A 26,052-nucleotide genomic window follows, 5' to 3' on the forward strand; every position below is an offset into this window, starting at 1 on the left:
GCTGGCAGTGATCTTCAGGAAACAGTGATGTCTGGGTCAAGTCTGTGGTTCTCTGATGCTGCCAAACCCACTACTTCTGAGTATCAGAATTGTTCTGGATAAGTGTAGAGGTTAGGAACAAGGGAGGGGACAAAAACCCAATCTGCAACCTCTTGTCACATTTTGTCCCCAGCCCCCCAAACTTTACTCTTACCAGTTTCAGAAAGTCCCACAGAAAAACTGCTTTTTCAACTTCTCCCTTCCATTCCTCATACACCAAAACATTTCTTTCCTCAAATCCTCATCTCCATCAAAAGCAAACAAGCAAAAAGTACCTCCCGACAAACAATAAATCTATCCCTTCTAAAAAAAAAAAAAACAAAGGCAAGAAAAAGCTTAGAAACTGTCTGAAATAAACACAGGAATTTATGTGGGAATTCAGCACACTGAATATTCGTGCTCAGATGACAATTTTCAGCTTCTCCCAGGACCGTGGGTAGCTACTTACTTTTCATTTATGTAACCAGAGGGACCTATTCCAGTGACCCTCCCTCCCCAACAAAGAGCAGTCTTATGCTAAAAATTAATTAAAAACTCTACTCTAGAGAGAAAACTGCACAGAGAGGCAATCTTTGAAGTTGAGCATTACTTGACTGAATAGACGAGTGTCTTAGCCTGGTTTTCCTCTACAATAACCTGAGGCAAAGGCTTGCAGCAGGAAATTTGTCTGGGATTTTGACCTCAGGGAATACTACTTAGAAAGGAGTAAAAATGGGGAAGGAGGGAAAGCCAACCCAAGAACCCACTATGGAACTGTTTACTAAGAACAACTGGTATTTTTGTCCTGGGACCTTGCAAGCAGCTGTGTGAAATGAGGTTCAGAACAATTCACCTCAGGGCCGATAGGGAGAAGGCAGCGTTAATCCATTGGCTCTTGATCCATTGATCAAGGATGGCCTCAGAAATGTGGATTTGCCTGCATGTTTGTATTGCAAGTTTCTAGTAGGTGACCCATGACAGGAAGCAAGAGGGACTTATTAGAGACCCACAGTGAGGTGCTGTGAGTTGCACCTGTGAGAAGCTTGTTGAAGTCTGCAAGGACTGATCACCACAGCACTGTCTGGAGGGGAAGTGGGTTTGGGAGAATCTGAGTGGTACACGTGAAGATCTGACTCAATTTCCCACACAGAGTAGGGAAAAGAGAAGATGCCTAAGAATATCCATACACTTAAGAGTCTGGAGGAAGAATAGAAGGGGATGAGAAATGACCAATAAAAAGGCATCGAAGAGGTAGGAGGAAAATAATAGTAATAATAATAGTAACAGTCATAACGACAATGATAGCAGTAGTAATAATAGTAATAATAGAAAGCATTCTATAAATGTAGATAAACTATGGGGCAGTCACTATTCTAAGCTCCAATGGATAATAACTCATTTAATACTTGTAACCCTAGGAGATGGGCACAGCTATTCTCTCTATTTTACACATGGGAATATCAAGTTGTGAGAAGTTAGGATCACAACTCATAGGTGACAGGAATAGGATTTGACTCCAGGCTCTGTACTCTTAACCACAGCATTATGCTGACCCAAGGAATACAAAGCATCCATGAGACAAGGGAAGGGGAGAATCCTACAAAGAAGGCAGTGGCAAGGGTCAGTTTTACTTATTGGGAGAGGAGAACGAAAGTAAACAAAGGCCATCTGATTTGTGACCAAGAGGTTAGGCAATTTGAGCTAAGTGGTGAGTCAGAACACAGTCTAGAGAGAGTGGAGCCTGGGTCCATTTCTGGAGACATTTGCTACTGAAGGGAATCAGTTTATTATCTTAGTTCGTACACCCATGTCCTAATTTCCTAATAGAGGAGATAGGGATCCTGTATCTAGGGAAGGAGAAGGAGATCAGAAGGAACTCTAAGTATTACTAAGTTTGGGTTGGCACAGTTTTCTCAGGTACAAAAAATGTCCCTCAGGTGGTGTCCATCAGGCTAAATGCCGTCAAAGAAAGGTTAAGAAGCAACATGGGACCCATTAGAGACTAAGGAAGCCTTTGGGGAGAAGAATAATGAGCAGATTTTTATTCTCGTTCTTTGCCATTTCTGATTTCCCACAAAATGGCAGAAAGGGACACACTCTCTTGCCAGCCTTCTCTTTCCCTCCTCCCACCTCATTATCTGAGCCCAGTCATTATAATACATTTTCTGTGTCTTTGGATAGAAAAGCCAGCTTTTCAAACCATAACATTGGCAGCAGTTTTCTTCCTACAGTTTGTAAAAATTAAATCACAAATCAAAAGAATATGAGCCAAACATGCCACAGCCATTTGGATTTACATGAAAGGGAAGCCATCAACACCTCCCTATCTTGGCTGATGAATGTATCTGATATTTCAGACTTCTTTCTTGGTTCTTTCATGACCACAAGACCAAAACTAATCAGGCCAATTAGACAAACTTTCAGATTATGGCTCTGAAGTTAACTCAACATGTAACATATCCAACAATATAATTTGCCAAGTTTAATTCGGAGGTTGAGGGAGGGTGGGAAGGAGACAGTTCCTGATTTATCACAGCAGCTAAAGCCATATTACAGTTTGAATCAAAGCAGACAAAGAAGAAGAAATAAAGCTAGATTGGTGGGAGAGGCACTGTCACTACTGATCATCATTTTTTCCCAGTAATAAAAGAAAAAAGAAAGAAAAGAAAAAGAAAAACTGAAGTTAAGAACACTATCCTATAAAAGCCCTTTAAATAGTTGCAAAATATGTGTAAAACACCTTCAAAGGAATGAGTTAAATATAAAATAAAATCAAACCTAAACAGACCTAGCAGAATATATAGATAAATATTTCCTGATTATAATGGTAGGATGGTCTTAGCATGAAAAGAAAAAAAAAAAAAGGATTAAGAGATTTCATCATGTGACTACTTAATTTTTATATATTTGACAAAAGCCAACGTAGGCTAAATCAAGGCCTAAAATAAAAGGAAAAAGATATTTGCAAAACATATAATATTCAAATGGTTTATAGCCTTAGCTTTACTTTTAAAAGATTCATTGAGATATAATTCATGTATCATACAATTCACCCAGTTAAAGTCTATAATTAATGTTTTTTCATATCTTCACTACAATTAATTTTAGAATATTTTATCACCTCCAAAAGAAAACTTTGTACCCATTAAAAGTCATGTCCTCCCATTCTTTCAGCCTAGGGGATTTCCACTTTTTATTTCTACTGAAGACATTTCAGATAAACAGAATCACACAAAACGTGGTCTTTTGTAACTCTCTTCTTTCACTTAGCATAATGTTTTCAAGGCTCATCCATGTTGTACCATCTATCAGTACTTAGTTTCTTTTCTTTTCAATTGATGTATAATTCTCATACCATAAAATTTACCCTTTTAAAGTATACAGTTCAGTCATTTTGTGTATTCAGAGTTATGTAATCATCACCACTATGTAATTCCAGACATTTCCATTGCTACCAAAAGAATCACCATTAGTAGTCATTCTTCATTGCTCCCTCTCTCCAGCCTCTAGTAACCACAAATCTACTTTCTATATCTATGGATTGCCTATTCTGGATATTTCATATCAATGGAATCATATAATATATGGCCTTTTGCATCTAGCTTCTTCCACTTTGTTTTCAAAGTTTATTCATTTTGTAGCATGAATCAGTACTTCATTTCTTTTCATAGCTGAATAAAATTCCACATTTCATTGATCCATTTAACCAGATGATTAACATTCTTTTAAAAAATACTATTTAGATATTAAGAATAATGCTGATATAAACATTTATGTAAAAATTGTGTGGCTATTTTTTTTGTGGACATATGTTTTCATTTCTTTGGAGTGTATACCTAAGCAGAATTGTTGGGTCATATGGTAAGTCTGTCTTTAACATTTTCAAGAAACTGTCAGCCTCTCTTCTGAAGTAGCTACATCATTTTACATTCTCATCAGCAGTATAAGGAAGGTTCCAATTTCTCTACATCCTCCCCAACACTTTTATGATCTGTCTTTTAGTTTCTAGCCATCTCAGTGGATAGAAGTGGTATCTCATTGTGATTTGGATTTGCATTTCCCTAATAGCTAATGATGCTGAGAATCTTTTCATGTGTTTATTGGACATTTGTATAATTTCTTTGGAGAAATGTCTGTTTAAATTCTTAGTCCATTTCTTAATTGGGTTATTTGTGTTTTGTTAAGTTGTAAGAGTTCTTTATGTATTCTAGATGCAAATCCCTTATCTGATAGATAATTTGTAAATATTTTCTCCCTTCTGCGGGTTGTCTTTTCAATTTTTAAGTGTTCTTTGAAGTGCAAAAGCTTTTAATTTTGAGGAAGTCCAATTTATCTATTTTATTTTGTTGTTTGTGTTTTTGGTGTTATATATAAGAAATCATCGCCTAATTCAAGGTCATGAAGATTTATCCATATGTTTTTTTTTCCTAAGAGTTTTATAATTTTAAGATCTGATAATTAAGTCTTTGCTCCATTTTGAGTTAATTTTTGCGTATAATATTCATTCTTTTGTATTCTTTTGTATATAGATATTCAGTTGTCCTAGCACCACTTGTTGAAGTGACTATTCTTACTTCATTGAGTTGTTTTGATATTCTTGTCAAGTGTCAAATGACCATAAATGTGATGATTTATTTCTGGACTCTTTATTCTATTGATCTATTTGTCAATCCTCATGACAATACCATACTGTCTTAATTACAGTAGGTTTGTAGTAACTTTGAACAGAATTTTAAGTACTACAACTTAGTTCTTTTTCAAGAATTTTTTGGCTATTCTGGGTCCCTTTAGTTTCTATATGAATTTTAGGATCAGCTTGTCAATTTTGGTAGCTGGGATGTTGATAGGCATTATATTGAATCTGTAGATCAGTTTTGAGAATATTACCATGAAAACATTAAGTCTTTCAATCCACGAACATAGATTGTCTTTCAGTTTAATTAGTTATTCTTTAATTTCTTTCAACTCTATATTTTTTGTAGTTTTCAGAGTACAAGTCATGTACTTCTTTTGTTAATTTTATTTCTAAATATTACATTTTGGTGCTACTATTTTGAGTGTAATTACTAATTTTTAAATTCATTTTTCAATTGATTTTGAATAATTGTACACATACCTTGCTGAACTTATTAGTTCAAATAGGTTTTGAGTGGATGACTTAGGATTTCTATATACAAAATCATGTCTTCTACAGAGATAGTTTTAATATCATTAACTTTTAACAAGTTCTTACAAATCAGTAAGAAAAAGACAAACCCAAACACCCCAATAAAAATCAATAATGAATGTAAGTAGGCAAAAGAACTGCACATGGCCAATAAAATATGCTTAAGCTCACTAGGAATTGATGGAATGCAAATTTGATGTTATATTATATTCGCCTATCAAAATGACAAGGTATCCATTTTCGTTAACCAGAATCTAATCCTAAAAGAAGTGTACACTCTCCTGTAGGGTAATTTGGGAATGGGTATTAATCATTTTAAAGATTTTTACAGTGTTTATACAATAATTCTTGTTCTGGGAATTTATTCTAAGAAAATAATCCTAGATGTACATGATGATTTATGTAAAATAGGTTCATGAAGCATTATTTGTAACAGAGAAAAAAAGGAAAAATTTCAAATGCTTGATAATAGCAAACAGATAAATCTATATCCATACAATAGAATACTATACTACCGTAGAAAATGAATTGCTAGAGATATGCAAGGTCATAGAAACAGGCTCATGATATATTGTTGAGTAAAATTAACATGTATAATATGATTCTAATTTTGTTAAAATTTATTATGGTGTGTATTTATGTGTTTGTTGTGTGTGTATGTATGTGTTTGTTGTATGTATAATTATGTTGTATGCACATGTATAATTATATACAGCCTCATAGTGGTTTATTCCTGTATGAGGAAATGTCAACTCATGTGATTTGTCTTCTTCTTTATACTAATTTGATTTCACCAATTCTGAAATTTATATACATTTGTTACTCTTATGATAACAAAACTCCATCAAATTATTAGAACGACTTACTGAGTCTGATGTTCTGTTTCATAGAGCTTCTAGGATGATTGAAGCAGTGTCAGAAATCAGATTCTTGTAAGTGTGAGGAAGGCTGTGCTCTTCAGGTGTTAGTAGCTGAAAGTACTAGTAAGGACACTGAGGGTTTACAGAACTCTGTTACTAGCCTAGAACATACAGTAGAACTTTTCCTAAAAAAAACGGACCCACTGAGAGAATGACGCAATTAGCATTAGAACTGAGGCTGAGAGGTCATACCATAGAAAAATACTGGAAGAACAAAGATTTGGGCTACCAGGTGAGTTTAAATTATGAGTGAGTCACATGAGTAGTATGTGAGGAAGTCTGTTGTTAGTGAGTAGGGAGGAGATGGACACAGAGAGGACCTGAGTCATGTTAATGGCAGAACATTTGAGTCAAATTTCAAATACTCCTGTTGAGGCCCCCAGATCTGCTCCAAATGCAAAACCTACCTCCAAGTTCCACTCTTCCTGAATTTGCTTTTTCCCCAAGATTTCCATGGTCTTGTTAATGAGCTTCTGATTCCTACAAGCAAAAGCCTTTCTGAAAGTTGCAGTGGGTAACCGAAGAGAAGGAAGTCCAGCCTGCTGTAAGCAGTTTGGCTAGAGCATAGGAAAGGAAAGGAAAGCAATGGAGGATAAAGTTAGAGAGGCAGATAGAGCCAGGCCTTGGAGAACCTTGAACACCAAGGACTTGATTGGCTTTGTGCTATAGCCTGGAATCTGTCACTAATTCATGATATGACCTTAGACTTTTTACCTATAGTTGTCTTATTTATAAAATGGTTCTGATAACCATTAAAATTATCCCCAGCTCTAAAAGTATTAATCTACCGTTTACTTTATACCAGCTAGGCAGCTACTTACCTTACTACCCCATCCAGACATAACTGGTCTCAGGCACACGATGCACTACTGAGTGATAATGGGATAGATCTAGAGCATACCTACTCACCTCAAGTGACATTTTCTAAAAGTTTCCCAGATTCCTAGAGAGTGTGGTCTTAGTTATAAATCATGAAGACTGAGGAAGTCAGGAGATCCTGAGTCACTTCATCTTGAATGAGTGAGATTTTACATTAAGATGTTATACTCAGTTATACATTTCATGAGAACAGGGGCCACTTGACCCATGTGTATCATTCTATACATACCTAGAACTTGTCAATTGCATGAGATTCAATAAATATTTGTGAAATAAATTATTGAACAAAGTACAAATGATGAATGTTAACTAAAATTATAATACCTCATTTCATAAGGTATAAAAATCATTATTTTGTACACTTAAAACTAATGGAATGTTATACGTCAATTATGCCTCAGTTAAAAAAAGAAAAGTGCAAATGAGATAATATGTGTGAAATCACTGTAGAAATTTTAAAACTCAACAGAACATATAGCTATTGTATCTCACTCCAGTATGGAGAGCCATTTGCAATTATTTTTGCCAAAATAATAGGCAAACTGATAGTTTTCTTAGAACAGATACTGATGACTGTTAAAACAGTTATGGATTAGGATTCAGGAAACCCAAACATTATTCTTCCTTCCTCCCAAATCTTACTAAAGTGACTAAAGAAATATAAACTTAACATTGAAAAGTTTACATTCTACATATCATCTATGCCTGAAATTGGTCTGCCTGAGTGTTCTGAAGAAGACAGACATAAAGGCATGGGGAAAGGAGAAACATGGGAGACACAAGGAAGCCCAATTTGTGAAACTTTATTGTGGACTTTATTGAGGGGGAGACTATCAGCTTTCTAAAAGTTCTCATTAATTTTTAGAATCATCTCATCTAGCCCATTGTCTGACATATTAATATCCTCCATATTAGTTAGACTGCCTCGGTTATTATGGACAGGCATACAACTCAAACTGGCTTAAGTAAATAAAGAGAATTGATTGATTGTCTTAACTGAAAAATTCAATGGCTGTGCTGGTTTCAGGCATAGCTAGGTCCAGAGGCTAAAAAAACCTGTCATTAAGAATGAATCTCTCCTTGTGTTGTTTTCCTCTGTTTTGGCTTTATTCTTAAGTGGGCTTTTTTCATGTGATGACTCTTAGCAGATTAGAAACTGCATAAGAAGAAAAAAAGTTTTTCTTCTGTTAATAATTTCAGCAAAAGTACCAAGATTTAATTTGACTTAGATCACGTACTCAAGCCAGAACCACTGTTGTGGCCAGATGGATGGGATGCCCTGAATAGCCCTACCTAAGTTACCCATTAATTCCTGTAGCCAGGGGGCAATCCTACCTTAACTTTATAGACAGAGAGGTTCATAAGAAAGATGTTTCCCCAAAATCCTTCCCCAAAAGAAAATCAAAGTGCTATTACCAGAAGAGAGAATGAATGCTCTGCAGACAAAAACAACTGTCTATATGCTCCAGGCCAGCTTCAATACATAGTCTCCTTACTTGTGTTTGTACATTTCCAGTGTCTGAGGCAGTTGGCTCCACTGAGCTCAGCTGGGCTTGTTAGAGTTCTTCCTAACATCAGTCCCACATCTGCCTCCTGCTATATCCATTCTCTGCCACTGCAGGCAATTTATTTGGTCCATATGAATAAAAAAGAGGAATTAAGTGAATCCTAATGCATAATTAGCCACCTCCTCTTAGAAATTAATATACTCACATTGAGTTTTGTTTGCCTTACATCCTCCCTTAGGACCTAATTATCATTCCTAAATGAATCCAACTGATCTTCTTTAGTCCTCAAAACAGAGATCTCTATTCTGAAATGGCCTGTGTCCCTGACCCTGCCCATAATCAGACAGAAGTGAGAGAGGGAGCCCATATGAGGATGTAGTTTGGGAGGGAGGTGGAGGTTTTACATCTTGAGAAAACAGAGAGTTGGCAGTCTGAGTAAGAGGGCACAGCAGGAGCCTGGCTGTCCTGGCCCTGTCCTCAGAGGAAATATTCAGCCAACACCTCCAGTTGGTGAAGGGGAAATTACAGGAGAAGGAAGCAAGCAGCCTCTATGGCTTTCTTCCCTACAAACTCATTCTTTCTCAAAGTATTGTCCTCAGCCCAAGGGCAATCTCATCATGGACCTCAAATTAATTTTTTCAAAAAAGTTACTTAAAATTCTTACATGTAATAGCACATATTTTCATAAACATACTTATGAATAATGCTACTTACAAGCAAATGCTAATTAAGGATTACTAAAATATGGTAAGAGAATGAGCTATTAAGGAAAAAAAAAATACCACATTCTTTTTTTGGTGTTTTTCTTTTTTTTTTTTTTTTGTCTGACATTTTTGTTTTTCTGCTGAAGACTAACCCAAGAAGAATAAAGCATCTGTTTCCCAGACTCTCTGCTCCAGGAAAAACAGACTTCCAATATTATTCTAAAGTTTCTAGCAATTTATATACTACCTCACTCCTACAAGTAAATTGAGTTTTTGCTTCAGGACCATTAAAGGAATTGATATGGGCTCTGGGAGTTGAAAAAGTCACAATTGACTGGACTAATGGGAGAAAGCAGAGGCTGAGAAAGGGACAAGCTTGGGGGTTTATGAGTCCAGCAGAAGCTCATGTTGGATTTGCTCTCTAGTGAGATGGCTGCATGGTGCACCTGGTGAAGCTGAACAAGAGGCATGGCTGCCTGGAAACTGCATGAGATCTGGAGGGCTAAGTTTGGCCTGAAGGACTGGAGACACCTGCTTTTGTTCAAAATGGACTAATGGCCACCTTAGCATAAAACTTGGAAATGACCATAATGGACAAAAGACCTGCAGGCCATTCCTCAAATGTTCTGGACTGCATTAGTCTAGAGACTCTCACTAGACCTTAAGAATAGAGTGAGCCCTCCTCTCCTATAATTAAATTAGGTCTCTCAAGAACCTGGCAAGTCGGGACTTAGAACTAGAATTTAAAAGTAGTGTAATTTTTCCTGTACTTGAATGTCGTGGATCAGATTCATAACTTCATGTTTGGCGGTCATAAACTAAAATTAGCAAATTATTAGTGCTTGCTGAAGGCTAGTTCACCATTTTACTAATAGGTCTGGCAGAGGCACATTAATTTGGCTTCTACTCTGTGAGGTATTAGGGATTCTTACCAGTTTCAGAAAGGATGCATGGTTATCCATGTAGCATCAGCATTGATTGGAGCTTTCTATGGTTTTCAACTGCCAATATTCCAGCTTTTTCATGATTTCATTTTTAATTTTATTGCTACTTTTGCTTCATCGTTATCATTTTAGTTTGCTATGATTTGTTCGATTAACCCTATGGCGTATGATTATGTATATATGTATATTTACACCAACAGAATTTTATCCTATAATTTCCCCATATATAAATAGATTTATAGACATTGTTGGTGGCTCAAATATCAAGCATCCATTCCTTATTGCTAAAACAGATGTTTCTATAATCATCTTTCCTCCTCCCTTGATTAATTTGAATAATGATATTTGATTGTGATCATCAAATTTTTTTCTGCTATAATTTGGAATAGAGGGGATAGGTAGACTAGAGGTCCTCTACTTAGCTAAATGAGCCTTGACCAGTAAGTTTGGGGGATGTTACTCGGAAGTCATAACCTCTCTGCAATCTCTGAGGCCTGCAGCTTCCTCTTTATTATTTCCCTTGCATTTTATCCCCAGAATTTCTAGAAACAAGAGATGAAATTTCAGTTTATCAGTTTCAGTGTTGTCACCATATATTTTGCATTTCTTACATAAAATATAAAGATGAACTAGATTATATGGATATGCTGAAAATGTTTTTTTGATGTGTCAGCAGCTAAAACACTATAAATTACTTTTGATGATAATTTATATACAATTTAATTTCTAATTTGCAAGTAAACTGTGTCCTAGTGTTTATGCTAAATTAGATTTTTGGGGTAATGTTTTAAAATTAGGGAAAAAATTACCTTCGATACTTAAAAATTCCGAAAATAATGTAACAAATGTCATTGTACCCATTACCCACAATGAATGAATGTTAACATCTTATCACATTTCCTTCATTTATTATTTTAAACTGAAATATTAATGATACAATTGTAAACTCTTTTTGCCCAGTCTTATTTCCTTCTTTTCTCAGAGGCATATATGCTCCTTATTTTGTTATGTATCTAGCATCTACTGCATGTATTATACTTTCTATACTAGGTACTCCTAGTATAACTCTGTACCCCTAAACTAAAGTGTATGTTTTTAAATTTACTTAAATGGTACTGTAATGCATATATTATTTTGTAACTTTGCTTTTTCATTCAGTTTTATGTGTTAGAGATTTATTTACACATATAGATCTAGTTTATTTTATCTAGTTCATTTGTTATATGAGACAGAGTTTTTCTTTATACAAACATACCACATTTTATTTATCCATTCCCCTACCAATAGACCAATCAAAATGTACAGTATTCTGTAAGTTATCAGCTTATCTATCATTTTCTGCAGGAAGCTTTTACTATCCCTTCCTTCCTCCCACCATTAGGTTGCATTAAATGCCCTTCTTCTCACTCCCTCAGCCACCCATATCATAGACTCCATCACAGATTGCTGAAAAGCGTCTCCCTTTGTCTTAGACTCCTTCAGGTCAGGGACTGTTCATAGTGTTCATGGTACAGCCCCTTTAGCCAGCATTGTGCATGGTACATGATTGGCACTTTTTGATAAAGAGATGAATGAATGATTCTGTGCCATGAAGTAACCTCTGTCAATGATTTGCTGATGTGGCTGAAAATCAAGGCCCCAGACTAAGCACTCCTAAAGCCTCTGTGTTCTACTTTCTTGACCTACTTGTTCCCTCCATTTGAATAATGGAAGTCTTTTACCATTCGAGGTTACAGCAAATTAAGCTAATGGATATAATATTCTCAATTTTAAGTTTGTTAAACCTTTGCCACCTGGTGCCACTTGCTTATATTAAAATCAAATGTTAAATCGTATTTGCTTTAGTTTTAAATTATACATTTATTTTAAACTAAATAAATCACAATTTTCATAATAAGCACCTGCACTTCCAGGTGCTCTGCTGCCTGAAAAAGTATGAGAACCACTGCGTTTACTACATAAAAATATAGGTACTCAAGTAGCCCACTGCTTTCATAAATAATGCTTTTCTGAAAATGTGTTTCAAAATTATAAATTTACAAAAGTTTAAAACAACACTACATATATTAGCTTCTATTTCTCATGATAACTCTAAAATGTAGGTATTATTATTATCCATGCCTTACAGATGAGGAAACTGAGTCTGGAAAAATTAAGTAATTTTCCCCAAATCACAAAGCTAATTGGAGATGGAGTTGAGATTCTTACCCATTACGTAATACAGCCTCCCTGTAGACACACATTTTAATTTATAAGCCAGTTGTCATTTGCCTATCAAATGTCTCTATAGAAGTCTACAGTGAACTGATAAGTGGGTATTAACTCATGGAAGGAGTTGCAGCGAGGGCTGTCATTTTTCTTTTTATGGTTCACCTATTCATTCGACCATTATTGAATATTTATTTTGTTCTAACCATTGGATAAAAAAATAGACATGGTCTCTATCACTGAGTTGTATACCGTCCTGCACTTAAATAATTATGATTCCATCTTATAGGAGTTCCAGAAAAAGAATGTGTGGAGTATAGGAGAGTCTGGGGAGTGGATGATAGCTTTGGAGGGTTATATAGGTCTTCACAGAAGAAACGGCTTTTTACCTTAGTCGAGAAAATTGTGTAGAATGGAGGAATCATGATTCAAAAATCTTAATTTTTATATCTGGTGTGACTTTTGGCAACTAACTTAATGTTTCTAAATCTTAGTTTCCTTCTGATGTAGACAAAAAAGTATAATCCTCATAGAGTTGACGCTAAGATGAAAAGAATAAAGCATGTGCAAATGTGCATAGCAATGGGAGTGATTATTATCATTCTTGTTACAGATTGGCAGAGAAGGGGTTCATGAGCAGAGAAGCCCCCTTTCCTGGCAGAGCCAGGTATATAAGATATAAAGATGAACTAGATTAAACAGATAAGCTGAAAACATTTTTTGATGTGTCAGCACCTGAAAGACTACAAACTAAATTACTTTTGATGATAATTTCTATACGATTTAATTTCTAACTTTCAAGTAAACTGTTTCCTAGTACTGAGGCTAAATTAGATTTTTGGGGTAATGTTTTAAAATTAGGGAAAAAGTTACTTTTGATACTTAAAAATTCAGAAAATACTGTAACAAGTATCATTGTATCCACCATCCACAATGAATAAATATAACATTTTATAATATTTTCTTCATTTATTATTTTAAACTGAAATATTACTGATACAATCATCTCTTTTTATCCAGTCTGATTTCCTTCTTTCTTCTGAGGCACACATGCTCATGATGTTGATATGTATCCAACATCCATTATATATGTATCCATTATAGAACATAATACATGTTCTATACTTACTACACTAGGTTGTATTGCATAACAGTGTACCTCTAAACTAGAGTGTTGTATGTTTTTAAAATTACTTCAATGGCAGAGCCCCACTGAAAACTTTAGTGATGATATAAGCCCATAATTGGCTATTACTTTCAGTTGTACTGCTCTTAGATTATAGGATATTGCTTTTCTTTTTCTTTTTCTTTCTTTCTTTTTTTTTTTTTTACTTATGTAGTGTATGCAAACAACTTATCTTTAGACTGCTGTCCCAAGTTATCCCTAGATGCAAGGCTGAGGAGATGAATGTGTGCCTCTAACCTGGAGGAGTTCTATGCTGCTTTGGGGACCAGGATCGGCACTGACACGGGGAGAGGCAGCAGGTAGGGGAAGAAACAGTGGGGTAAGTAGACTGAAATTCCAGGCAAGCGATCTCTGTCTATCCTGTCAGACAGCTTTCTGTGGCCCTCCCGGTTTTACTCCTTCGGGTTCTTTCTCAGTTCTAGAACAGTTTCCTTTTTTTAACCTTAACAGTCCCTCTAGCATTTCCCCAACAATAAAAGCTATTAATACATTTTCTTTGGATTGCATAATTTTACTGAGTATGGATATGCCTATACTTGATTTAGCCAGACTTACACAAAATGTTCTCTCGAGCCATCTCTGACTGAGTCAGAACGTGGGAACAGTGTCCCCTTTATGCTTGTCACCATTCTAGTGCTGTAAATCTATTCACTGATTTAATCCTGATGACATCCCTGTGACATAGGCATTGTGGTCACCCCAGTTTTACTAACAGGAAAACCAGAGCAGAACACAAAGTAAGATGTTCAAAATCCTGCTGTTGGTAGTGGCAGAGCTGAGATTTGAACTCTGACAATTTACTATGTGCCCTGAACTACCATGCTATCCTGTACCCATAGAGAATATTCAGCCAGTAGCTATATACATGGTGTTTAAAGAAGGAAAGTAAATTTTATGTTGGCCAAAAATCAATCTTCTGGCCTGTGCTGTGGGACCAGTGGTTTTAGCTATATTAACATTTTTTGTTTGGTCTGAATCTTTCAATTGGTGCCTGGAGAATAAAAGGGAAAGAAGATCATAAATAGGTCAATATGTGATTGGCTTGTTTTGATTACTCTGGAGCTCTCAGTTTTCTAAGATGACACCTTGTTTTCAGCAATTTCCTGGTACAATTTGAGAGCATTTAGTCACCCCAGTAATTTGAAAAAGAAAGGGAGAGAGGCAAGGGAGAGGAGAACCCGAAGAGGTGAAGACAAATATCAAGTGCAGTGAAAGGTACGGGAGGAAAAAGTGATCAGACTTAGAAACACAGAGTAGGTACAGACTTTTTATGCCTTTTTACATTTTTTCTTTTCTTTTTAATTTAGGGATAATAAAAATCCTACGAAAAGATTAAAAAGTGGGTATTAAGCAGATTAGAGAGGTTGCTGATGACTACAGTGTCCCTTGGTGTCCCTTATGCCTTGCTTGATCAGATAATGTCTTCTCATTTCTTTTCCAAATAGCGCCCTGAACACATTAACACTGGTATTGGTGGGACTCAGCTGATTCAAACACTGTATATTATAGAGCAGGATGTTTTGTTAAGGTAACCAATATGAAAGATTTTTTTAAAAAAACCATTTAAGTTACCTGCAAAAACAAGGGATTTTAGGTTTTAGGTATTGTAGTTATTCCATATGTACATTATCTGCTTAAACAGAGTTTTGTCTTGGGGAACTGTTAAAATCTGTAAGGCTAAAATTATCCAATGGCAAGAGAATCCATTAAAGCAAAGAAAGGGAAAAGCAAATCATGTTCTCTCGATATCCAGCCCAGTTAGGTTGCCAGTTATTGATTTAGTCTGGGATAGAGTAGCTTTAAATCTCCTCATTACACAAGTCCTGTATATCTTTTTAGCTTCTCTATCTGTGCTTTAATCTCTGGGTCCAAAATTAAGCACAACATGCCCAAACCATTTTAATATGTTCTTGTGTCACTAGGAATGCGCTTGTTCAGAAAGGTCTCCCCTAGCATTATGATTTTGTTTGATATGGCAGGTGGTCCTTCTAGTAATTAAAACATCTCACATGGCCACCTGACCTGAAAGCCATTGTAGTTGACAAGCCTTTTGTTTATTTCTCCTTTGGAATACTAACCTGCATTTCTGAAATCCGACCTGTGAATTACGTGAAATAACTAGATCGGAGTGATTCTTTCAAGTTATCCGAGTCCTTGCATCAGAAATGCAGACTCTTGGGCCATATCCCAGACAAACCTCCTGAAATGGAATCTGCCTTTTAAAGCTCTCCAAGCAATTGGTATAAACATTAAATTTGAGAAGCATTGCTCTAGTAAATGAATACAGAGGGTGACATCAGTAATGCAGCAGTGATGCAACTAGACAGAGAACATCAGCCTTTCTTCAACTTGCTCCTATAAATATAAAAGCATTTTTATGAGACAGTATTTAGAAGTCAATAGTTACCAAAAAATTATATTCTCGAGCTGCAGCTGTGTTTATTTCTGAACAGTATAGCACAAGTAAAGGTGTTACAGAGGGTGAAATGATAAGGTTGGGGGTTAATTTGACTGGAGGACGTTCAACTTGACCAGGTGTGAGGATAACATCAAGTCTTATCTTAGCACACTGATCCACTGGCTTTGGTCTTTATCTGTCACTTTTATTCATCATTTTCTTAACTCGCATTGACAACTCATGGAACACCAGACATGATTAGCTGTTAATTGTTTTGGCAAGACGCTTGATATTACCACTTTAACCGTTAGTAGCATTGATCCAGCAACATTTTTTATTTCTTCTTAGAACATTTTTTTGTCATTTTGTAGCCTTCCTTTGTCTAGATCATCATCACATAGAATAAGGTAAGAGAAAGAATATATGAGTAATTCTATTTTGTAAAAACAAGCATGTACTACATGTGGGCATTGACTTGAAAATATTCCAGAAAAATAGTTTGAGTTGCTAGGTTTATGATTCTTAATGTTCATAATTCTGTCCATTGAGTTATAAGGACAATAACTGCAGGGACTATATTTTCTGGACCTCATATTAAAACGTATATGACCAAGGACTAAATATGTAAAATTGGTATTATTGTGGGAAATCTGATCAGTGGGTTAATTGTTGTTCATAAAAACAATGATGATTCTAGAAAAATTTACAAACGACAGACTCATAGTGGGATTAAATGAAACTCATTATTTTAGGGTTATATCCCTAACCTTTCAGAAGACTCAGTATGCATGTTATGGCTTACTTTTTTTAGACTTTTAATTGAATTGTAAAGTAGATAAATGTACATGTTATCCTAAGTATATCACTTGATACATTTTTACAGAAGTAACCCATTCCTCAAGATACAGAATAGAACCACACCACAGAAACCCCTCTTTTGCCCTCTTGCGCTTCCTTTTAACTACCATCCTGCTTAACAGTGTTATTGTTTTACCTGTTTTTGTGCTTTTATATAAATACAATAATACAGCATATTCTCTTTTTTTTCTTTTCAACATGGTTTTTGAGATACACTCAAATCACTGTGTGTAGTTTAAGTTCATTCATTCTAATTACTGTAGAGAATTCCACTGTGTGAATGTATAATACTTTATCTTTTCTTATGCTGATGGGCACGTAGGCAGTTTCACTTTTTGGATATACAATAGTGTTGTTCTGAACATTCTAGGATATATCTTTGGGTCAACGCGGATAGATATTTGTGTTAGGTGTCTCCCTGAGAGTGGAATTGCTGGATACACAACATTTTGCTTTAGTAAATTCTGCCAACAAAACTGGTCGTACTCAGTTATACTCCGGTAAATGAGATCAAGTTTTTCCACATCCTCTCTAGCGGTTGTTGTCATCTGACTTACAAAAAGGAGTTACAGTTACTGCATGTACAATGATGTGACATTTAGATTTTGGTTGGTATTTTTGACGTGGCTTACATTTTAACCAAGGTTTAAAGAGAATCGTATGTTGAATCTCTGTTACAAGTGGTCACAGCTCTCTGTGCCATGGTTAAATGAGATAACACTAGGCATTACTTGAGAGGTCCAAAATGTTTATTCGCTGAAAATTATCTACTTCATGAAGTTTTACTTGAAATTTCAATTTTTAACACTTACCCTTTAAGGGTCTTGTGCAGCTGGTAACCTATTGTTTAAGCTAGAGAATTATGCAGCTCATAGAAATTATTTAAGTACTTACTGACTATATTTAATGTGATTAATTCATCACTGTTATTTATTACCTGATGGTAGAGGGTCCTTGAAAACTGGAATACAGAATTTGATGGGAGTGTGATAGCGAATGGAACCAGGAAAGTAGGGGAATGAGTGGGCAATGATACGGAGAAGTAAAGACTGTCAAGCACAAAGCACTGCATAAACACAAGGGGCCCATTGAGAGGCCTGGGATGGTCAGGGGTCTTCCCAGTGTGGGGAATAAAGAGTAACCCAAGAGGGCATTTTTGCTCTAGGAGGCTAGACTATAAACAAATTAGTTCAGAGTTTTACCCACGATCATCCCTGACTGCAATAGACAGGTGCGGATTCTTTCGTATAAAGAGAAAATAGCTGTATAGTCCTAGACAGCAAATGTTCATCAACTTCAAATTACACCTCAAATGCTGCTGGTGTCTGAGCCATTGATGGATGAGCTAGGTCTTTCCAGGTCTAATGCTGAGTAATGCAAATTAGATTCTCCTGAGTTATGCCTGCTGCAGCTGGAGGGCACAAAATAGTTCCTGGGGACATATCTCCATGCCAAATTCTTGCCAATGTTGTTAATAGTATTGGTCCCTGTAAATGTGCAAGCACTCTTAGTTTTATTAATGACAATACTATGCTTTTGCCCTTTCTTTCACCTTTTAATTTTTGAATAGGGAGTGACTCTGGTTTCATCCTGACTCTTCAGAAAGCAAGTGCTAAACTGAAAGGCATGCATTCAGTCTATTCTCCCATCATACAGATAAATCTCGGCTCTGCTGTCCCTCCTAGATTTGCATGCTGTGGGGAACAGATGATGTGAAAAAGGGAGGGAAATACTTGAGTCTCTCGGCAAGAGTGGACAGTGGCCTCATGGGCAGGAATCACATTTCTATGTTTTTTAGGGTTTATGGTTGGCTGTCCATTCAGCTCCACCCTCATCCTCCGATCCTTTCTGAGAATTGTACAGAAAAGTAATTGCACAAGAGCCATGCTAATCACTGGTTATGAATGATAATATAGTGGAAAGAGGAAGAACCTTCTCCTTTCTACATTAAGAACAGAGAGTAAGAAAGTGAAGATGGTTCTCATACTGTGACACTATTAATTTTTAAGGGTACATAAGAAAACAGTGCAAAATTATATGATAGTTTTTAATAGCTCCAATAGACTTTTTAAAACACTCTTACCATGTGCCTCAAAAACCCCTTTGAACCACATCAAGTCAATCTGATTAGAGTCTTAGCACGAAATATGGGATTACTGTCACAGAGTATGTTAAAACATACTACTAACTACAAAGATGTATGCAACCAATTTTCTTCTCTAAAATCATGTCCTGCATACTTTATTTAGGTTTGTTACAATATTAGATATTGCCTTGCCAAAAAACTATCAGCAATCTATTATACAACTCATAGAAAAAGAATGTTCTAGTGGGAACCTCAGATGGAACCAGTAGTACCAAAACTTACCTAGGCATGCTAACCACTAGAGGGCAGTATTGGCTATACACGTATTGGCTCTGACTCTCCTATAGAGAGCAGTGTAGCTATAGAATGGGTCCCTATGCATACCAATTTTCATTGAACACGCAATGTGTGTTGGAGTGCTGGGCTCTGTGATATCCATGAACATGAATAAGATCTTATTCTTTATTTTAGGGAGCATATATTTTAAAATAAGATGTTATAATCATGCATGATTGTGATTGAACCATGAATTATATTTTAAATTTTATTTATATGCCAATTTGTAGATAATGTGTCAATTTGATGTTAACAGCATTGAATAGAGATTTAAGTACCACCAAATAAAAACTACCCAAGGCACAAATGGATTAGTTTGGAAGTCTGTTTGGCATAAATGAGTATTCGAGGACAGACTAAGCTATCTTTATTTTGTCTTGGCTATAGCATAATCTGACTTCAATAAAGATGGCTTGTTAATTTTTCAATAGGTCAGTCAACTTTCTCCTAGTGTAGGTAAGCTACCTATTTTCCTTCAGTAGGTCTCATAATTTTTACAAAATTTACTGATGAAAAAACGTGTGTAATTTCTTACTGAATTATTTATCATTTGTCTCTAGGATCAAACATTACTTTTAATTCAAATAAAATATTAGTTTAGCTAGTTATTTCATAAATTAAATTAGTGCTGAAGTCACTCAGCGTAAATCCATAATTTTATTCCTTTATTTACTTTACCAATTAGCATAAAAAGTTACCTTAGGAATATCAGTTAATACATATTAAGCACCTTCTAGATACTTTGAACAATCACATTAAGTGAAAGTTCTTAATTTTTAACAAACATCAGACACGATCTTGGTATATTAATGTGAGATCAGGAAATTCAACTATTTTATATTAAGACAACATTTGCTTTGCATGTTTCTTAAACATCAAAGATTAAAAAAATGTAGCACCATTAAAACTGACAGATTTTCAGTCAACATTGATTAAATTAAACTCAATTTGGAGAGTAGGGAATGAAGAAACTAGACTAGAGCAAATAAAAAAGTCTCAATTAGCGACATTACAGTTGTGACATGTGGACAAAAGCCAGATTAAGCAGATGCTATCATCAATTCATTTGTTGTCATGTTTGCAATGTGGCAACTGGCTCCAGAGACAGAAGATCTTCTGGAAGTGGTGCATCCTGGGATGCCGTTTTTTGTTTACTCCACAAATGATCATTAGTCATAATGATGCAGTGATATTGGTACTTGCATCAGGAACTGTCAAAGCAGAAATCAAGGGAAACCAAAGCATTAGCATATACTATTCCTTTTTTTAAAAAATCACAAATATTACAAAAAGATTTTCTTGAAATTTTCTAGATTTTCCCAAAAGAAAAATAAACTCTCCTTCTCCCACAAAAATCTACAAGCATTTAAAATATATCAGCAATTTATTTATGACATATATACCTTAAGTAGCTCAAGAGAGCAGAATTCTATCAAGTGAAGAGATAAGCATGCATTACATGGCTCCTTTATTTAATTACAAAATACAAAAGCTCATTAGCGGAATGGCCTGTTGGCCTGGAGAGAGGATGCTTGCCTGCCATGTGGTGGACCTGCAGTTTTCTCTCTTGCTCTGGCTTGCCAAGCTGGTGGGGGGTTTGGAGAGCAGGCATTGTACACATGGTCAACTCAAGAAGGAAATGTATAATGATGCTGAAGTCTGACCACTTCATTGTCTTCATGTTAGGGAAATAAACATATGACATTCCTGTAAAATATGGCTACAAAGAGCCTTCTGTAAATGTTTTATTTACATAACTTTGAATTAAATATCTTTAGGGAAAAATGTATGAAATTATAATATATACTTGTAATCTAGTTTGGGTTCTGCTACCAGCTGTGTGATGGGGAAGAAATCAGTTTAAATCATTTAAAATACCTGGCTTTCACATTCATAATTGTGATAACTGGCCTGACCTAACCATAGGAAGTTTACATGGATCAAGTGAGATTATGTATGTGAATAACAGCATGTAAACTGGACAGCAGAGGTCGTTATTCTGGCATCCACGGCTGATTTAGGGGCCTTCGCTGAAATTATATTCAGAATTCAATGTAATTGTACTTATATACATTTTTTTCTGGAGAGTTTCCATCTACTTCTCAGTAGAGTTTCCATCTACTTCTCAGTAGAGTTTTTGACTCCAACATAGATTTAAATGAAAACCACTGTTGTAAAATAGGGAACATATATGCTGTCTTATTTTCATTATTATACCATTAAATGATTTATTTTGATTATCTCTTATTTCAGCATTGTATGGTGATTTTAATTTCACCACTGGTAATTTATACCACATTTACACATATGTATCTCTCTCATATGCAAGAAGACAAATCAATGCTTTCGATACAAGATTATCATTCTTCTAAGGTTGAGGACTTCTTAAATGTAATTTTAAATGTTCATAATACCAAATATCCACTGGAAGGAGGAAGAAACGCTTGCGAATAAGGAGAAGTGCCTAAGACTTGGCATAGTCCCTCTCCAAGAAAAGCCTTTCCCAAGGAGAGAGGAAGGGAAATCCCCATTGGCTGGATTTCTATCAGGCTTTCTTTTATTCTCCAGTCCAATCTGGTTTGTTTGAAACAAACAAACAAACAAAAACTATAACTGCTTTAAAATTATAATAAATTTTACTTGTTTATAGACAATTTTCAGATAATGCAGACTGGCAAAGAGGGAAAAATCCTTCTTCATCACACAACTCCCAACTTCCCAGCAGTAACTACTATTAAGTGCAAAACAATTAGTAGCATCCTAAAATAATAACTTAGAATCACTTTGGTTATTACTTGTTCACCTAGCATTTGTGGAGTGCTAACTCTGTGCCTGGCCCTCTGCTAAGACTCAAGTATAGAAAAAGTGAGTAAGATGGGTTCAACTTCTGTCAGCATGGCATTAACAATCAAGTAGGGGCATAGAAAAGCAAATGGGATAACAGTGCTGTGTGCTAAACTTGGCATCAGACAATAGATACTGTGGAGAATTGATGGGAGACCATCTGAGTAAGAAAAGTAGATCTAAAATGAAATTTAGAGCAGGAGTGAGTTGGCAAATTGTTGAGGGGGCGGAGATGGTCATGTTTTATTATAGTACATGTATAAAAGTCATTACTTATGTAACTGATTTTAGCAAATCTTGTTTTAGAGTCTTTCTGTAAACATCGTATCTGCTCCATTAAATCATTAGCTGATCCGATGGTAGTTTTATAAAATTCTCTCCACCTACACAGAACCCAAATTCTACTCATGTTTAGTAGTACCAACTCACTTATCAAAGCTTCCTAATCATTCAAACCCACATTCATCTGTAAAACATGTAAATCAGAATTGAATTAGATATGATCATAGAATTGTTCTGTTTCATCTGTACAGGTTTTATTCTTCTCAAATAGATTTCAAACATATTAGAGGCAAGAAACATGTATTCTTTTGTACTCTCTAGCACAGTATTATTCAATACTTTTTACTGTAACCCACAGGAAAAAAAAATACATTTTACTTTGGGATCCAGTATGCACATATATAATGCACTCTGATGTTTTCTATTTCATTCTGTTCTATTTCATTTTCTTTAAAATAAATGACCTACCAAATGGATTTTATGACCCTAAATTGATTTCTTTATGGGTCTCAACCCACAATTTGAAAAATACTTCTCTAGCTTTTATAGTACAATATTGGGCACAGATTTAGGGGTCAATTAAAAAATAAACCCACTTGCTAATTGATCTGTTTAATCAGAATGTTGCTTTCAGCTACACAGGAGGGAAGGCCTTTGAACTCACAACTTACGTTACCAGGTACATAAAGAGGATAGGAAAGTTAAAGGGGCCCAAGCCATTCTTCCCAGGATTGTGACCTTTATTGGTCTACGATGTAACACATTTTATTCCTAGCCTGAGTGAGATGCAAGGAACAGAATGGAGAAGTGAGACAGTTGTCCTATAATCCTGAGTCAGGATTTCACAGCACCATTTTTTTTTTTTAATTGCTTGAGTGTTTTAATGGAGAACAAAGTCAAATATAGATGATTTGGGCATTATCTGTCATTCTGAATTCTGCACATTTTTCCTAAGTTTACATAACAATATTTTGAGCTTGGGGACACACAGAGGAAGTGATTTAATTCTCTATGGGTTAGAAATGGGTGAGGAAGTAGCAGAACAAGAATAGTGGGTAATTTGGGAAGTTTTCAGGGTAAATAAGCAAGGAACCTTGAGGAATGATTAGAATATTGCTAGGGAGGGAGGGGAGGCAGGGCACTGTAGAGAAACCAACATTAGCAAAGTCACAATATGGGGTAGGGACAAATGCAGTGAATGATAGGGCAAGAGTCAAAAAAGAGAATAACAAAAGTAAGTGTTTACATGACTAGTGACTGGTGATGACAAAAAGGGAACTCAGAATGTGGAGGGCTCAGAGGTTTTGGGAGGAAGATAATGCATTTAGCTTTAGACATGAGAATGTCAGGGTTCATTTAAAGCAAATTATTTTGGGAAAAATTACAAAATCAGTGGAAAATGGAATACAGTGAAAATTATATAAAATTGTGCTACTGTAAATCTTTTTATATACTGTCTCATAGAATTACTACTGAAACTAATTCAAGATGGTTGGAATAAGACTATTGTCACAGGTATTAAAAATTGACTCCAGGAATGTAAATATCAGCAATGATAAATGAGAACGTATGAGATGTAGGGAGTCGTCTAAAGATGTGGTTTGTACAAAGGCTAGACTTGTTTAACAATGTTAGTAGTGAGCTAGAAGAGGAATTTAACAGATAACGCATGAGAAACATCAAAACAATAACACAAATGGATGAGGATAAATCTAAATTATATTTGGAAAATGACTATATTTTTAGTCAATTAATAAGAAACAAAATTTCATGGCTAGGGAGAAACATCTGGAAATCTATAAGGACAAAGAGATATAGGATGTAAATAGGCATTATATTAAACTTACCTTACAAAAAGACATACCAAGATTGAGGTTAATACATTTCAAAGAGGTAATTTTTCCAAAACAATGCAAAATAATTTTCCAAAATAGTTTTTTCCACATAGCTCTTGGGAGTCTTACAGTCTATGTAACGTAGAACATAAGTAATAATTAGTGAAGTATATAGAATAACAAGTGACAAAAAACCTGGTCAGTCAGGCTGATTAATAGTTTTCGCATTTTTAAAAATCTCATGTAAAAGGCACTGTTTTATATCATAACTCAGTAGCTCTGAAATGAAAAATAAAATAAAATTGAATTTTGAGGAGTATAGTTCTTAACTTTTCTTCTTGCAATTTATATAGCTGTATGCATCCAATGAAATGTTGCTAAAGCTATGGGCTATTGTGAACATAAATTTTTCTCTCTAAACACATTCAAGAGTAATTATTTCTAGAGGTACTTTAAGGAAAGCTGATTCATTTAAAATTAGTCTTAGGATATAAACTAAAGAGATAGCCTTTTTTCATCTTCACTCTATTTTTTCTTTTTATGAATAAATTTTTCTGATTACAAAGTAACATTTATTGTAAAAAATGATAAAATAAAAAAACCACAAGTAAGTAATTTAAATTACTCATAATGTCATCATTTAGGGCTACCCAGAGTTATCCTTTTAGTCTTTATTCTTTCAATCTATTTTCTATACCCATGGAAACAAAATTGGGTACACATTTCACATATTGTTTTATAAACTTTTTCATTTAATAATAAATGATGAAAATTTTGCATGCTATTAAATTGTCTCCTACAATGATTTTAATGGCTACATAGTATTCTATCACATGAATGTGCCATATTTTATTTAATAGCATTTTGTGTTGCATATAAGTTGCTTATAAATTTTAGCTGTTATAAATAACAGTGATGAACATCCTTGCACATAAACCTTTGTTCATCTGATTTATTATAATCTAAAGGATGTGATATAATTCCTAGGAGTGTAACTGCTGGATCAAAGAGTATTAATGCTTTTTTATAGCACTGAATATGTATTAATAACATTCCTTCCATAAAAGTTGCATCAGTGCATGAAGTGCCTATTTAACTATCTTCCTGGCCTGGGTGGCTGCACAGTAGAATATGTTTACACACAAATAACAAAATATTGTCTTATATGTGTTTAGTGTTCATCTTTTTCCAAAATATTTTCTAATTTGGCAACAACAAAAACTCACACAAAATATATTATACATCATGGATGATCCCTGAAGGTGAGTTAGATTTTTTGCAGAGAAGAACAATGTTTAAATGAAAGAAATTTTTATATTTGACATATCTAAAAACAAACTATGCCTCTGGGCCAGGGTTATGTAGTCACAAGGTTGCAAATTCGAGATAGGAGTGAGACTCGGGAATATCAAATTCTGGGAGAGAAATTAAAGGTCCAGTCTAGGAAGTGATGCATCAAATAGACCATCAGTACATACAGGTGATGCAGAACCACATAAGTCAGTGGTTAAGTAGAAATCAGAATATGCTTGAGAGAAAAACACAGTGACTTTGGAGTTTTGTAAGCCCTTTTTGTCTCATCTATAAAATAGACAACGTAGTAATAATAATATAAGCCCCAAATATTGCTTTGAAAATTAAATTAGATAATACTTTTGATGGTACTTTGTACATTTTAAGTCACTATAGAAAAATTAGTTATTATTAGGTGGAGGGGAAATGAAATAAGGTGATGATCAGGTAAACAATCTGAGATGTCAGAGAGAAGTTAACAGGTATGCAGGATCTAAAGGGCTTCAGAAGGGCGAGAAGGAGTTCACATGTGACAGTTTCTACATTTTAATCTTTTAATTCTTTAACTTTTTATATAGCATCAGTA

This window comes from Pteropus vampyrus, unplaced genomic scaffold (genome assembly GCF_000151845.1).
Source record: "Pteropus vampyrus isolate Shadow unplaced genomic scaffold, Pvam_2.0 Scaffold109, whole genome shotgun sequence".
NCBI classification, from domain to species: domain Eukaryota; kingdom Metazoa; phylum Chordata; class Mammalia; order Chiroptera; family Pteropodidae; genus Pteropus; species Pteropus vampyrus.